General features: G+C 33.2%; 1 protein-coding gene across 1 annotated transcript in view; it reads right to left on the reverse strand.

Annotated features, from left to right (window-relative positions):
* Positions 1–1,045, reverse strand: part of LOC113077850 (heparan sulfate glucosamine 3-O-sulfotransferase 1-like) — a 44,730-nt gene extending 43,685 nt beyond the window's left edge. Inside the window, exon 1 of the mRNA XM_026250118.1 lies at positions 812–1,045. The gene's annotated coding sequence lies outside the window, so the exon portion shown is untranslated. The remainder of the gene's footprint in view (positions 1–811) is intronic.
* Between the last annotated feature and the right edge of the window lie 9,875 nt (positions 1,046–10,920).

Genomic DNA, 10,920 nt, shown 5'->3' on the forward strand with positions numbered 1-10,920 from the left:
TTCCGATAATGTACCATGATACCACCATGTTTTATTGCCAGTGCAACTTTATTTCTTTGCATATATTAAATTACCATACCAAAGTACCATGGTATCACTGTGCCACAGCTCCTACACTCCTTTCCAGTAAGTATTAATAACAACAAACATGACCTCAGCAAAATTTCCTTACATACAGTAGATTAAATGACCATGCAAATAGACAGGCACATGGACATGGTAATCATTTCAAAGTACCATGGTTATACCATCACTGCATCACAGTACATGACTTTCTTGTATTAATACTAAACAACTATGACCTCAGCAAAAAGATTGTTTTTGGATACAGTGCCATGGTACTACCATATCTATAATATCAATTATATTTATTATACACATATATTGGAATGCAATGCTAATCCGATGGTACAAACGTTTATATAATTCAGTTCCAAACATAGCTATATTTATATTTATCAATCAAAGTACAGTAGGCTACTACTATTCTAATTTATTCTAACAATTAATACTAAGCAATCATGAACTCAGCACGATTTGCAATGGTTTCCGAATACTGTACCATAATACTATTGAAAGTATCATGGTATTTCTTTACATACATTGAAGTAGGATGCAAATGCCATTGTATTTCAGAACCATTATAACCAAGAGCCAGTATTATGATGCCGTCACTGTATGCTACCACCTCGGTGCTTTCAGCAGCGCTCGTTCTGGTATAAAGCAAACAATTAAAGCATTCTTTCAGACATGAGGATATAATCGCGCGCGACTCTGTGTAGTGGATGTTGCGCAGGTGACAGAAACGCACCTGTGTTTCCTCGCGAGCGCCGAGCTGAGGATTCCATCGCTCCGCGCGCAGGGACTGTTCGGATAGTATCGGTCCGGTTCTGTTCGGCTCGGTTCGGTTCTCCTACTGTCTGTCGTGTCTCCTCTCGAAGTGTTGGTTCCTCCTGAAGAAGAGCTGAATCAATCACATCACTCCTCGAGGAAACGAGCGGAGCAGCTGTTTCTCCACACGCGCTGAACGCGAGACTGACGAGGACCACAGCGCAGGAGTTCACTGACAGTGTGTGTGTGTGTGTGTGTGTGTGTGTCTGTGTGTGACTGAAGGAGGAGTCCAAAACTCTCAGTGTATAAACCATTAAATATTTCACTCTCATGTTTAAAACGTTACCCGTGATTTTGCCAAGTAAGACATGATCCCGGATCAACATTACTGTCCAAAAATATAGACTTTACCCAATCCCTACTCCTAAACCTTAACTCTAACCATAATATATTCCAAATATTATCTAAGATATTATCTTTGCTTTTATCTTGAATTAATAATTATATATACAGTACCTACCTTAATTTTAAACAGACAAATAATCTTTAGTTTTTAGATCAAATGCGAGGATTAGGCAACTAAAAAAAAATACAAATATTTTTTTATTAACAAGATCAAATTAGTAATAAAAGTTATAAACATTAGGCTGATATAAATAATTATACACTAGAGGGGTTGCATACAAATAAACATTTATATAAATATAGCATATTAAAGCGATTACAAACGTTAACCATTTGAAATGCTTTTTGTTTAACAGAAAATCGTAAAAAAAAAATAAACAATGTTACTACTGTAAGGAAACGCGAAATGTATGTCACACTCTGCGCATGCGCCTCCGCGCCAATTTTCAAACCAATGAATGATTTCTTCAATCGCGATATTTAGGTCGAAACTATGACAACAATAGCTGTGCTTCCATTACTCTCCAAATTATGCAAAAAAAAAAAAAAAAAAAAAACGAAATTGCGAATTGAAATTAATTAAATTAATTCTAATGGTAGCAGTCAATTTAGCAAAAAAAACTTGCATATATTGCAAAAAAACTAATAAAAAAATACACTGTATATATATATATAGCCAAAATCCATTACCATGACTTATCGCAAGAGGAAAAAGTTACGTTTTAGTCACATAACATTGGTTAATGGAAATGCCATCATTTCTCAATACTTTATCTACTTTATAAAATATCGCCAATGTTTTGCGCAAATCTGTAATGGAAAGTTAGATGGTAAATTACAAAGTTAGTTTTTTCTTTCTTTCTGTGTCCTCCTAAAGCAGGGGTGGGGAACGTTGATCCTGGAGGGCCTGTGTCCCTGCAGAGTTTAGCTCCAACCCTGAAAAAACAAACCTACCTGTATTTCTGAAGACCTTGATTAGCTTGTTCAGGTGTGTTTGATTAGGGTTGGAGCTAAACTCTGCAGGGACACAGGCCCTCCAGGATCAATGTTCCCCACCCCTGTCCTAAAGTCAACGCCTCAGACTCCATCCCAGCAGGTGGCGGAATATCGTTTGCCAACCCCCATAACAGCAAAGAAGAAGAACAATGATGCTAATTTGTTATTATACTATTCAAAAAATTATTAATAATCTGACGAAATTACAATAATCTGTTGTTATCAAATAATTATGATCGTTTGAATGTTAGGATAAAACGTTTTTAAAGTGATTTTTATAGAATGTTCCAATAACTCTATTAATATTTGATATATATATATATATATGTTCTCGTAACATTGAGAAGAAACATTCTTAGAACAACATTCTCTGAATGTCCTTGATGTTATTTGTACGTGATGAATGGGAAAACATTTTATAATCTTTATAATAGTGTTATAATCACAATCTCCAGAAAGGTGGACATATTAAAGTTGTTTGAATTTTAAGAATAAAAGTTCAGATAAGGTTAGATTTTGAGTTTAAGTTAGTAGAATGTTGTAAAAACCTTTGTGTAACCTTTAAACAACGTTCTAATCATGACAAGAAAACTGGACAAATTTGAAAGTTTTTAGGATATCAGATATTCAAATAACAGTATTTTGGGTAAATTACGTTATTATTACGTTATTAGAATTACGTAAATTATGTAATTATGTTATTAGAATGCTATAAGAACTTTTTGGGGTTTTAGAAACGTCAAAACACAACGTCTTTGTTACATTTTACACTTAGAGTGTAATGTGATCATTTTGATGTTAAATGAGAACCTGAATCTTATTTATCAGTCTGTGTAGCTTTGCACATTACAAACCATCTAGAAATGAACTGATGTATAGGTGTCTAGTAATTGTAGCCTGTGTTTATTAAATCGATAGTTTAAATGATTGGTGAATATGACAGTGGAGAGTTAAGCACACATACACTATTGATGTGTTAATGGATGTTATTTTCTTCTACAGTAGGTTATATTCATGAACCCCACCACTTATCATCCAATTCTAGACACAAGCTATCACAGTTATCTGGTTAATCACCAGGGCTGATGTTCAGGGTTCCTTTATTTCCTCCACACTTATCCAAATCACTCTAACGATGGGACAAATTAAAGTTGAACTATTATAAAGTTGAATTATTGGCTACGGAGAGCAATGACACCATGTCAAATCAAGCTGTCACTCAAACTAATGTTAAATTAAAACACTCGTTTTCATGCAGTTTTCTGGCAATAATGCATTTCAGTCTCATGCTGTTTGGTCAGTTCTCATATTTGGCTCTGAAAAGTTTTATAAAATGTGAAGTTAATGTCAAGTGAATGCAAACCCAGAGAATAAATCTGTAAAAATCATACACTGATGCATTAGTGTCATTTAAACTATTGATTCAGGAACGAAACACTTGCTGGACTGGATTAATCCACACAGAAGCCCTGTCATCATCATCATCATCATCATCATCATCACGCGTCAGGTTATTGAGAGTTATGCTGTGAGCTCTGGCTGCAGATTGAATCTGTAAATTCATTTCGTGGATGGTTTGTAATTTGTAAAGCAGTTGTGAGATACACCGACTGTAGAAATAGATCAAGGAGATCCAGGATCTCATTTAACATCTGAGCAACAGAAAATCTGCAGCTTTATGTGTTTATCAAAATCAATCAATACGCCGATCGATATCTTTCCTGTCCAGATTAATCACCATCACAAATCCTGTCTTCATCTCCATCAGCACTGAACAACAAACCAGTGCAAACGAGGGGAATATTCCTTTCTTTCTTTCTTTCTTTCTCTTTCTTTCTTTCTTTCTTTCTTTCTCTTTCTTTCTTTCTTTCTCTTTCTTTCTTTCTTTCTTTCGGCTATAGTTTACGATTATAAACGGGCAAAGTAGCTGTTCTTTATTTCTTTCTTTCTTTCTTTCTTTTTTTGATCGTCATAAAGAAGTGAAAATTGGCTTTCGTTCTTTCTTTCTTTCTTTCTTTCTTTCGGCTGTAGTTTGCGATCATAAACAGACCAAGTAGCTGTTCTTTCTTACTTTCTCTCTTTCTTTCGTTCTTTCTTTCTTTCTTTCTTTCTTTCTTTCTTTCTTTCGGCTGTAGTTTGCGATCATAAACAGACAAAGTAGCTGTTCTTTCTTACTTTCTCTCTTTCTTTCTTTCTTTCTTTCTTTGATCATCACAAATGTTCTTTCTTTCTTTCTTTCTTTGATCATCACAAATGTTTTCTTTCTTTCTTTCTTTGATCATCACAAATGTTCTTTCTTTCTTTACAATCATAAACAAGTGCAAAATAGCTGTTCATTCTTTCTTTCTTTTTCTTTCTTTCTTTCTTTCTTTTTTTGATCATCATAAACAAGTGCAAAGTAGCTTTTCGTTCATTCGTTCGTTCTTTCATTCTTTCTTTCTTTCATTCTTTCTTTCTTTCTTTCTTTCTTTTTTTGATCATCACAAATGTTCTTTCTTTCTTTACAATCATAAACAAGTGCAAAGTTACTGTTCATTCTTTCTTTCTTTACAATCTTTCTTTCTTTCTTTCCTTTCTTTTATCTCTGTCTTTCTCTCTTTGACTGTCGTTTATTAATGTATTCAAATACAGTAACCCATCTCAGGGTTTTGGCTGTAAATGTCCTCTGGAGGGACGTGAAAGATATTCTTCAGAATGAATGCATCTGTATCCATCCTTTTTTTTTTTTTTTTTTTTTTAAAGCCCATGAATACATTTTTCAAACAGGGTCAAATGTACCCAGGAGTGATCTCGTGGTTCTTGTCTTGAAGCTGCTTGTCCTGGGCTGTGTTTCTTGGCTGTGTTTGCAGGAACATGTGATAAACCCCGGCGTTCTCGTCTGCGGTGAGCGGCTGAGAGAGGACACACACAGGCCACACACCGCCGCTGTCACCAGGGAAGGAACATCACAAAGACTTTGATTGGCTCAAACTGTACGAGGTTTGTAAAGCCCAGGATGGTCCAGAGTGCAACGGGAGAAAATGTTGTACAGTTTAAGAGCCATGACTGCCAAGCGGAGAGAAGAATATAAATGAAAATATATTAGGGCTGAGATAAATGTTGTAAGATTCCTTTTAGACAGAAATGAGTCCTACAGAGAACCAATGTTCCCCCAATTATATTATATTACATGTTTTTATATTTCCATTTTAGTGTCCCAAACTGAACCCCTTTGACATATAACATTTATTTAAAATTAATCATTAATAATTAATTAATAAAAACTTTTGCACCGTTCTCTAATGTTGGCTAATGGTCACTTAACATGCATATACATATATATATATATTATTATTTTTTTCTTCAGTAAATATTTATATTCAGTAGCACAGCTTGGCTAATAAATTATATTGCAATTACAGTTATTATTAATTAAATAAAAATATATTCAAACATTTAACATTTAATCTCATACTGTATGAAAGACATATTTCAGGAACTTTATTATTATTATTATTATTATTATTATTATTATAAATTAGTTTTAACTCTAATTGATCAGATTTAGATCAGATTTGTACTACAGTATTATGTTTGTTTGTTCCTGGTCTCTACGCTTTGTCTGCATGTAAAGGAGCAGCGTGAACATTCTGCTAAACATCTCTTATCAGGGCGAGTAAATGATACACACATTTAATTTCTTCCTGAACTATGCCACAATATGTCAGTGTTCAGACATGATCAGTTATAATTCTCTCTGATAAAGATCTGTGAAGGCTTCATAAATACTGGACGCAGCAGAGGTCTGTCTGTTATTAAGAAACCCCAGATGACCATAACATCCTCACCCGCTGGAGGCAGATGACGCCCGCACGCCTCTTTCCTTCCCCGAGGCTGTGGTCAGAGATATCTCAGATGAAACGCATGTGCTGATCTGTGATTGGGACGGATGCATGGACGATCGGCCCTGTCTTCAGCGAGAGTCCTTCGCTCTTCTCAATATTTCATCGGACAGACAGCCAGGCAGAACAGATTTGCTCATACTAATGACTGCTTCTTGGAAATACTGTCAGGAAAACATCCACCTGTTTGCGTAAGAGTATTTCATGTCCAGAGCACCTGAGCAATGTTTGCTTCAGTAGTGTAGCCAGAAAAGAGACTCTGGGTGTGCATATGAAAATCTGGGTGTGCCACATTCATTGTCAGATTACTGTGCAAAATTATGGGATAGTATTTTTGTCACACTGCTTCCGTCCAACCATACTCCTAGTGTTAATTTGCAGGTAGTTTCAAAATGTAGTTAATTGTTAAATGTAATAATTTTCTTCCAAATACGATAATTTTGAACTTTAGCTATTTCATTTTGTTTATTTTTCATTACAACTTATTCACTTTTAAATAAATTATAATACATAATTATAGGATTAAAATGAATTGTAGTTGCTCAATATAGATCTTATATTTGCGCGAGTGTCGAGGCGCAGGTTTGCGCGCTTCGGATGAGCGCATGCACAAATCTTCTCACTGCGCGCGTGAACTCGCTGCCTCTGGCTCTTAAATGTTTAAACTGACAAAACTTAAATGAGTTTAGTTTAAACACAGATATCAGCACCCAGGTGATGACGGAATAAATTACTGCTCATATACAGCATTCGCGTTGAACAAGAGTGAATGATTTGTCCAGGATTTTTTTTTTTCTTTTTCTCATGTTTTTGTAATGTCTGGGAAGCCAGAATGCGCATGCATCAATAGAAACATTTATTAGCTGAATGCTGTTTTTTCTACGTGCCATTTATAGCAAGCCATATTACAGATGATATTACAGATGCTTTGTCAGATTTAAGTTGAAGCGCGTACCGAACCGTGTGTGGTGAACCGAACGGCTTTTTTTTTTTTTTCAGCGAACCATGCCATCCCTATTACCTCAATAATCAATCAATTACAGGCCTAAAACAATCATGCCCGAGCAGATGGATATTAGTACATCTCATCACACCGTCACCCGCGTCTAAATCAGTTGTATGGTCTGGTTTTCAGTCTAAAACAGTTGTGTCAAGTATAAATGTATCGTCTGTTTCGGGAGGTGCGCGCGCAGTCAGCGGAGGCTCGCACCTCCCAACTCGCACCGGAGGCTCGCACCTTTTTTCTCAGATTTTTAAAAATCTTCGCGATCGACTTAAAATGCTTCCAAGATCGACTTCTCGACCGCGATCGACGGGTTGGTGACTCCAGATATAGCGACCAACTTTTTTTGAGCAAGCATTGATTATGCGTGACACAGTCTCAATTTGTGGGACGCATGTATTGGGCTTCACCCTACCTGGCACACCCGTCTAGAGTGTGTCCACCTTTGTGTGTGGGTCCATGTACATGCTGAATCGACAGGTAAAAAAAAGCCTCAAGTCCAAATATTAATTTATCACCAATTAACTGTTTGACAAACACTTCCTGCTTCGATGTCCAGATCTGAATAAAAAAAATCTCAAACATGCTACGTAGTCCCGATCTGAATCAACCGAGTCGCGAACAGGCTCCGAAGTGCCGATCTGAATCAACCGAGTCGTGAACAAAATATGTATATATATATATATATATATATATATATATATATATATATATATATATATATATATATATATATATATATATATTCTAAGTAAACAATAGCCCAAGTTTAGTAAACAATTTTATTGAGACTATAAAAAAATTATTCTGCATCTATTTTTAGGCTACGCCACTGGTTTGCTTCACACTCATCTCTCCTAAGTGAATTGTTCACACAACAATCAAAGTTATTTCATCATTTACTCTCAATCATGGCAGTCCAATCTCAAATATAGATTTTTTTTTCTATGTGTATAGTGTATATTTTTGTTCATATTTGCTACAGGACACTTTTATGTTCTAAAACTGGGATTTCCATACTTTTTTTGTGTGTGTAAAAATTAATAGAACAATAATAATGATAATAATAATACATGACAATTATATACATGACAATATATATGTATATATTAGTAAGCTGTAAATCTGATTTAAAAAAAGAAAAAAAATTGACATAACATGCAAAGAAAAAATCATAAAAATGTTTAACAACAACAATAAAAATAATATGTTGTTTTTACAATAATAATTAATTGAAGTCACCCTGACATTTTAATTAAATACTTCATCTATTTAACACTTTTCTCAGTGTTTTCTAATATTATTAATTAAATATTTTTTATTTGATAACTATATACATATATATAATATACAACAATACATTATCCACAGTTATTAATAATATTATTATATTCATATATGTAAATGCATTTAATAAAATAATTATTTTGTCATTTAAAATGTCATTTAACACTTTATCTCATAAAAATAAAGAAATACTGTGAAATAAACAGTTTAGAAAGCAGAGATGATTAAATATGCACATTTCTTTTAAAGGCTGGATTTTTTTCTGCATTTATATTCCTGTGACACTTTTCTTTTTTACAGCTTTATTATTCTTATTTTTAGTTGTACAGTGTCCTTTTTCCCCATTAAATTGCAATGACAAAAGCACCATAAAAGTAGCATAATATTAGCATTAACATGAGTTTTTTACATCATATTTCATCTGCTCTAGTTCTCTTTTGAGCATGCAATGCTTTCGTGAAGCCTGGAAAGTCATTCAGATAAGTAAATGATGACACAACTTCCATTTTTGGTGAATTATTTCTTTTTATACAAATCTGAGAGCAGCTGTGTTTATTGATCATCACAAAAATCTAGTTTATTTTAAGCTTAAACCACTCCAGTCTGACATACTCGGCCGAGCTTTATTATTATTGTTTATGTGAAATAAGACAAGCTTTATATTCCTTCACATGCAGTTCTCAAACCAAAGATGATGAAACTAGAGGTCGAGTATGAAGTATTCCTCCAGAAAACAATCATGTTGTCTGTATGTCTGATGAAGAACGTGATGAACATCACATATCCACAGCCGTGCCTCACTGAAATCTCAGGGCTGTAGTTTATGTTCGGGAGTGATTCTGTAGACCTACAATTCAATTTAATCAATGCATTCAACGTCTAAAGAAGTCATCAAAATAATTAATCTATAAATCATGCTTTAGTTTTTCATATTTACAGCTGCTGCACAGGTCAGGGATGAGAGTTTCAGGTTTATGTATTGGAATTGCATATCAAATTGACATGCATTTGGATTGCACAGATTTAATGCAATGTTTAATGTGATGAGTGTTTGTCTTGTGCACAAATGAAAATGTTTAAACTATTTGTAACGTTTGATTTAAAGTCATCATATATTCAAAATGTATTTATTCAAATTGCTTAGAATCAGCATAAATCCATGGAAACATATCTCTGACATGTGAGATAAAATAAAATATTTTCTGACTTTTCCCCTCACAATTAACTCTTTCATGCATATTCTGAGTTTATTTTTAAAATTCTGAATTTATTTCTCAAATGTTAGATTTTTTTCTTACAATTCAGCGTTTGTTCTCACAATTCTGAGTTTATTTCTTAATATTCATACTTTTTCCCCTCGCAATTTAGTTTATTTTCAATATTTTTTCCTTAAAATTGTTACTTTTTTCTCAGAATTCTGAGTTTATTTCTTAAGATTTTTACTTTTTCCTTGCAATTTAGAGTAAATTTATTTTCAAAATCTGAATTTATTTCTTGAAATGTACACTTTTTACTCAATTCAGGGTTTGTCTAAAAATGTACTTTTTTTCTCACAATTCTGGGTTTATTTCTCTATATTCATGCTTATTTCTCGTAATTTAGTTTGCTTTTTTCCATAAAATTGACTTTTCTCGCAATTCAGAATTTATTTCTCATGATTTTAACTTTTTTTCTTGTAATTTAGAATAAATGTATTTTCAAAAATCATAATTTATTCCTTAAAAATTTGAATTTTTTTCTTTACTCACAATTTACTTTATTTCTCAATATTCATACTTTTTTTTTATCTCAATTTTTTTTTTCAAAGAATTTTTTTTTTTTTTTTTTTTTTGCAATTAAAGAGTTTTTTTTTCAGAGTTTATTTCTCAAAATTTTGACTTTTGACATTTTTCACAATTAAATTTTATTTTTTTTGCATTTTTTTTACGTTTTATTTGTTGATCATAAATATATGTACCTTATTGTGTATTTAAGACACATTTAGTGTATAATTACTAATAAAACATACTATATACACATAAAATACACGTCTGAAAATATGAATCACAGTTTATTAGTTGAAACATTTTTTTAAGTTCATTGATTTCTCACATTGAGACTATCACAATTAATAACCAAATAATGCTTTTAATTACTCTTCTCAAAGCCTTTGGTGTAATTCCAGAGTAATTTACAGTCGTTATGCTTTTAGCTCCATTGTGATGCATGTATTGTATTTCTTTAAACTTTCTTTTCTTGGTTTGTTTTTAAGCAGTAAAGCTCTGCTGAAATATAGGGCTAATTAAAAGCCAATTAAAAATAGATGGTGTTTGTGGCCGCAGTGAACTTTTATCTTTCAGCTCCTCTCAGATAATGGCAATGTCTATTTAATGTGTTATATTTGAGAATGACTTCAGAGATTCTGGCAAATGTTTTTATGTGTCCCTCTTGTTTCCAGAAGCGTTTAGATTTGAAGAAGTCGCTCTCATGTCTCTACTAAAGCGTCTTTGATGATTTTCCAGGACTTTAACATAATAG

This window comes from Carassius auratus, unplaced genomic scaffold (assembly GCF_003368295.1).
Source record: "Carassius auratus strain Wakin unplaced genomic scaffold, ASM336829v1 scaf_tig00023288, whole genome shotgun sequence".
In the NCBI taxonomy this organism is placed as follows: Eukaryota; Metazoa; Chordata; class Actinopteri; order Cypriniformes; family Cyprinidae; genus Carassius; species Carassius auratus.